We start from the raw sequence: 6,000 nt of genomic DNA, 5'->3' as shown, positions 1-6,000 counted from the left end.
GTTCCCAAAGTGATACAAAAAATGGAGCAGCATTTCCTGGCCTTTGAACGTTACACCAATTAAGTTAGAAGGATAGCAAGCAAACTGTTAAAACTTGCTGTTTTTATATGTTATATTTATTTGTGACTGACTAGGATGTTGGGCAACAGATCAAGTGATTAGGGGAAACAGTAACTACTCTTTTTGTATATAGAATAATGCAGTAACAACAAACAATACTGAGAAAACATATAGGGTATTAATTATCTGTAATATAACATCTTATCCTTATATGTTTTAGTGGAGGTAAACATTATAGGATAGACAGACACAGGCCAGACTTTTTTTGTGGTTAAGTATTTCTTATGTGATTCGAGAGCAGGAAGGCCAACTGAACAGACAGTACTGTTATAATAATAAGTGGTAGTATGTATTTAGACCAAAGGATCAAAGAGGTAAAGACCTTTGTACTTTAGACAAATATCAGCACTAAATAGTGCCGTACGTAGGGTCACGTCAAGGTCTCATCATATTGTTTTGAGAAGTATAGTCGCAAAACTTTTTCAGGCTAAAAGAGAGAGCCCATTAATGCTGTATTCAGACAGAAACAAATAAGGATTACTGCTACTTAGATAGATGGTATTGATTATTCATTGTATATATGTGGTTCAGTGAAGACAGGAAACACGTTTAGCATATTGGTCAATTGTGAAATGTTGCTATTTAAGTTGTGAAGACAGAATACGATAGACTGATACCTTGTAAGCTAGTTGAAAGGGTCTGGCTTATTATCAAATATAACAGAGTCCAAGCTGAAGGATATCTAAAATCTGCTAGACAAGTGTATTTTCAGGCCATCAGGTGATATACTTAATCAGAGGGCTCTGATTTGAGAAGTGATCATCAGGATCTATTTGTCATTTTGACTCAGGGGAAATATATGTTGGGAAAGAGACATATTGTATAGAACATATTAGTACAGGTAGGAGATGATTTTCTATTCACTTTTCTTTATTTTTTATTTAGCGTTACACGAATTATAGCACGTGTTGGACATAATTTATCACAAGCTAAAAAGCACTGATCCGGATTAGGCCGGTAATCTAAAAAGACACACTATCCCTTAAAACACATTTAGGTTAATTTAGCACTAATCCCATATTTTTTATTAACACTAGCAGTTAAAAGGGGAGGAAGGATAAGGAAAGGGGGGAAACCTGTCTCTCTGTACGTTTCTCTTTTTCCCCCGCACCCCTTTTTTTTTTATTTTTTTTTTTTATGAGTTATATCACTTTTTGGACATACTCCATCACAAGCTATAAAACACTGTTAAATCAGTACTGCATTTAACAGGACACATTAGTTTTATAATACATTTAAATTAACTTTTAGGACACTAGGTGACATATTTAGTCAGGGGGTCCTGATTTGAGGGGTGATTAATTGGGTCTATCTGTCTTCTGGAGTTAAATTATAAGCTATAAAGCACTGCGCTGGAGTAGGCCGCTACCTAAAAGGGTAAACTATCTTTAAAACACATTTTAGGTTTAATAAACACTCAATAAGCAGGCACTTTTTTTTTTTTCTCCCACTCCTTGCATATTAATACCTGTATATGAGACCCGGTCAAGTAAGTCAAATTGGTACTGCTCTTTTTTGACCATTTATATACGTACACATAGTCATACTTATGGAAAAATATATACCTAACCTAAAAACAAGGTCTCCAGCTATGCCAGCAAAGAGAGACAAAAAAAACTAAGGCAGTGCAAGAGACATCATTAGAGGGATCGATGGAATCTCCAGCAGATACTACAGAAAAACAAATATCGAATAATCAATTAGCTGAACTAATACTACCGCAATTTGACTCTATAAAAAAAGAGATTATTACACTTTCAGCAGAAGTTAAAGCTTTTTCCAATAGAATATCTGAGGTGGAAGATAGAGTCTCCGACCTTGAGGATAGATTCAGCACACATGAAGCAAACTGGTTAAATTATGAGGAAAAGATTAAATCGATGCAACTAAAAATTGATGACTTAGAGGATAGATCCCGCAGGAATAACATCCGTATAGTGTGACTGCCTGAAAGCTCGGATTTGGAAGACCTAACGTTATTTGGTTCATTGACTTTACCTGCCCTGTTAAGGATGCAGGTAACTTCTTATAAAGTTAGAGTAGAGAGGGCTCACAGAGTTGGACATATTAACAAACATGCAGATGGGTCTATACGTCCAAGAATGGTGTTGATAAAGTATTTGGACTTTCAGGATAAGATGACCATAATAAGACAGTATAGGAAAATCAAGGTTTTCAAAGTAGGTACCAAGCAGGTGTTTTTATTCCAAGATTTCTCTGTGGAAACTTCTTCTAAAAGAAGTATGATGGCACCCTTTTGCACGAGTTTGATAAAAGCAGGAGTAAAAGCTGCATTAAGATATCCTGCAAAAATTATAATTACAAATGCGGAAGGTGACAATATCCTTCTAAAGTCAGCGGCAGAAGCTGGAAGATATTGTACAGAGAAGGCAATAGAGGTAGCTAAGGACATAAGGTAAATAGAGTGACTTTGCAAACACAGATATTTAGGCCAGCAGGTATACTTAGGTATGTGTTCTGGCTTATCTCCCCCCCCCCCCCCGCTTCTTTAAATTTTTCCCTTTTTTTTTTCTTCTCCCTCTCTCTTTTCTCTTCTCCTGTTCTCCCCGTGGCGGACATGGATCCACCCCCCTTAGACGGTAGGGACTGCAGGAAACAAAAATTTAGTAAATTCATTTTAAACATTAAATGCTGAAGTTTGCTTCATGGGAATGTTTGGAGGCATCACCTCCCCTATTAAAAAGAAAAAATATTTTTAAATTACTTAAACGACATCATCCTGATATTATATTTTTACAAGAGCTACATTTAAGAGAATCAGAAATAGCTAAATTAAAGGTTAACTGGATTTCTGAAATATTTGCGACCCCCTGTAATAGCAGGAAACGTGGCGTTGCCATTTTATTTAATAAGAACTTAGTCTATAATCTCATTAGGTCAGAGCTAGACCCCTTAGGGAGATTCATAATTAAGCAAATAGAAATTGAACAGAGAGTATGGACACTCTGTACTATATATGGTCCTAATGAACTGGATAGTGGCTTCTGGGCTAAAATGGCGAATAAACTCATACCCTATCTGAGTCAAAACATAATTCTGGCTGGGGATTTAAATGCTACAATGCATCCATTTTTAGACAGGTTCCATTTTAAGGGTAATAAACAGCATTTGAGGAGGCAAAAGTGTTTAGAGAATTTGCCAAAAAACTTAAATTAAAAGATGTTTGGCGATTACAACATCCTGACGAATGTAGTTTCTCTTGTGAAACAAAGGGATACAAGAATTTTTCACGTATAGACATGTTTTTTGGTTGAGGAAAGTGTGCTCTCTTGTGATCTTGTCTCTCTAGGTATCAGAAATACTAATATCTGATCATGCTATAATTACATTAAAAGTAGAAAGTAAGATGAAGAGAAACATTGGAAATATGAATTCCTTTTTTTTTCTCCTAAGTATATGATATTCGACGAGAAATTCCATACATGGCTCTCAGAGAGATGGGAAAGAGTACTATGCATTAATAAGGCATACCTACCCAAAATAGAAACTTTCTGGAAGCATATATGATAGAAAGAAAACACAAGTGGAAGTATAGAGAAATACAGCTAGCTAACCAACTTAAAAACTCCTACCGCAATTATATCAGGAATCCCAAGGCAGATACATGGAAAAAGTATAGTCAAGTGAAAAATCAGAGGGAGTTATATCTGAAAGAATTTTGAGCACGAGAGGATATGAAAAACTAGAGCATTTTGTCAGGGGGTATCAGGGCATCTCCGCCAAATATTTGGCAAAGATCATTAAATTTAGGAAAAAAAGGAACATAATTCCCACAATTAAGGAGGGTTCCACAGTCTATACACAATCATCTGAATACGGGAGGCTTTTTTTAGGTTCTACCAAAAACTATATTCTAGGGAGGAAATTGATCAGAATGAGAAAGTCAAATTTTGGGAATCAGTTAAAATGCCGAGAATAGCTAGTGAAGCACTTCAACTCATAAACCAAGAAATCACTGAAGAAGAAATTAAGAACATGATAGAGAAAACCAAAGCAAATAAAGCTCCAGGCCCCGATGGCCTTCCAGCGGAATTCTATAAAATATTAAAGGAGGAGGTAACGGGAATATTAGCCAGGCTGTATAATAGTTATTTTTTGCATAACAAAATTGATTCACCTTATTTTACAGATTCAATAGTTTCCCTAATTCATAAAAAGGGTAAAAAATCCGGAAGAGTTGGGGTCATATCGTCCCATATCACTACTCAATTTAGATTATAAAATATTTACGTCAATTCTAGCTGACAGATTAAAAAGAATAATGGGGGGAAACTGATACATACTGATCAAACAGGTTTCATACCTGGGAGGAATCCTGTGCGTTAATATGCGCAGAGTTCTAGTCATGGTAGATCATTTTTATAACAGAAACCTCGATTCTAATAAAGTATATAGTAAAGGATTTAGCCATTTTATCCATCAATGCAGAAAAAGCATTTGACGCAATTGTATGGGACCATTTATTTACTGCCCTTAACAAATTTGGTATAAAGGGGGAATATAGTAAATGTAATCAGTAAAATTTACAGTAAGCCTAGAGTCGCAAGCTCTTAGGTAAATGAAGAATTGTCCAAATATATCACACTACAGAGAGGGACGAGGCAGGGCTGCCCATTATCCGCCACTATTATTTGACATCGCTCTTGAACCATTGGCTGCCCTGTTAAGGACAAGAAATATGTGGAGTTCCGCTGGGGGGCCAGAGGGGTAACAATTTCACTTTATGCGGATGACATTGTTTTATTTCTTCAAGACACTAATGTAAGCATCCTGAAATGTTTAAGGAATTATCAAGAGCTTTAGCCAATTTTCGGGATATAGAATTAACTCTAAGAAATCGGAGTTACTTTGGATTAAGAAAACAAGGCAAAGTTATGCTCAACATACATTCAGAGAAGTGGACTGCATTAATTATTTAGGTTATTAAAATGAGCAAAAACCCCCAAAGAGTGGTTTCCACTTAAATTACAGTGAATTTTTCAATAATCTACAGGAGAGATTAGTAAGTGGAATATATATTATAGTATCTCTATCTTCAAAAATTATGCTGATAAAAACGATAGTATTCCTCTCAGCTACTGTTTTCTGATACAGAATCTACCATTTCTCATCTCTAAACAAGATTTGGGCAGATATAAAAAAAGCATGTAATAGCTTTATATGGGGGAAGAAGAGACCCAGAATAGCTATTGAGAAACTGACACAACGGTAAGGAAATATGGTGGTCCTCGCACTACCCAGTATTAGTCATTATAATATTCGCCGACTTATTAAATTTGGGGATAGATTGGATTGTAGAGCAAATTATGTCCACTTACTATGAGATAGAGTCTGCGATAATTGCTCCATTCCGATCTTAAGGCAATTCTACAACATCCGTACCGTAGATTACCAAGCAAAATAAGTAATTTAATTACAAGTTCTAGTGTGCGTACAGTTGTGCAAAGTTACTGCCGTACGCTCAGAGGGCCAAGATTTTCAACTGTCGAAATATCTGCCTATTCTAGGGACCCCCCAGAACCTTTACACCTGGGTTTTACAACGCGGGTATTCTAAAAACTGGAGGCGAAAAGGGAGTAGTTTATTTCTCTCAGATAGTGTCAGGGGATAGGGGGATAATACAACTCTTTGTAGGCTATAGCGAGGAACTCTTCATTTACCAGCAAATATTTTTTGCCATATCTGCAAGTTAGAAGCTTTCTATCAGAAATGTTACGGAAGCATAGGTTGGTCTGGGACCCAGGAATTGAATCAGGACTTAAACTATATAAGGCGGGGAAACATGCCTTATCTTACTGGTACCAGGGAATACAGGCAGTGTCAGGGGAAACCCATCTGGATAGCCTAAAAGAGAAATTA

This window comes from Bombina bombina, chromosome 7 (genome assembly GCF_027579735.1).
Source record: "Bombina bombina isolate aBomBom1 chromosome 7, aBomBom1.pri, whole genome shotgun sequence".
Lineage (NCBI taxonomy): Eukaryota > Metazoa > Chordata > Amphibia > Anura > Bombinatoridae > Bombina > Bombina bombina.
This window is presented reverse-complemented; position numbering follows the sequence as displayed.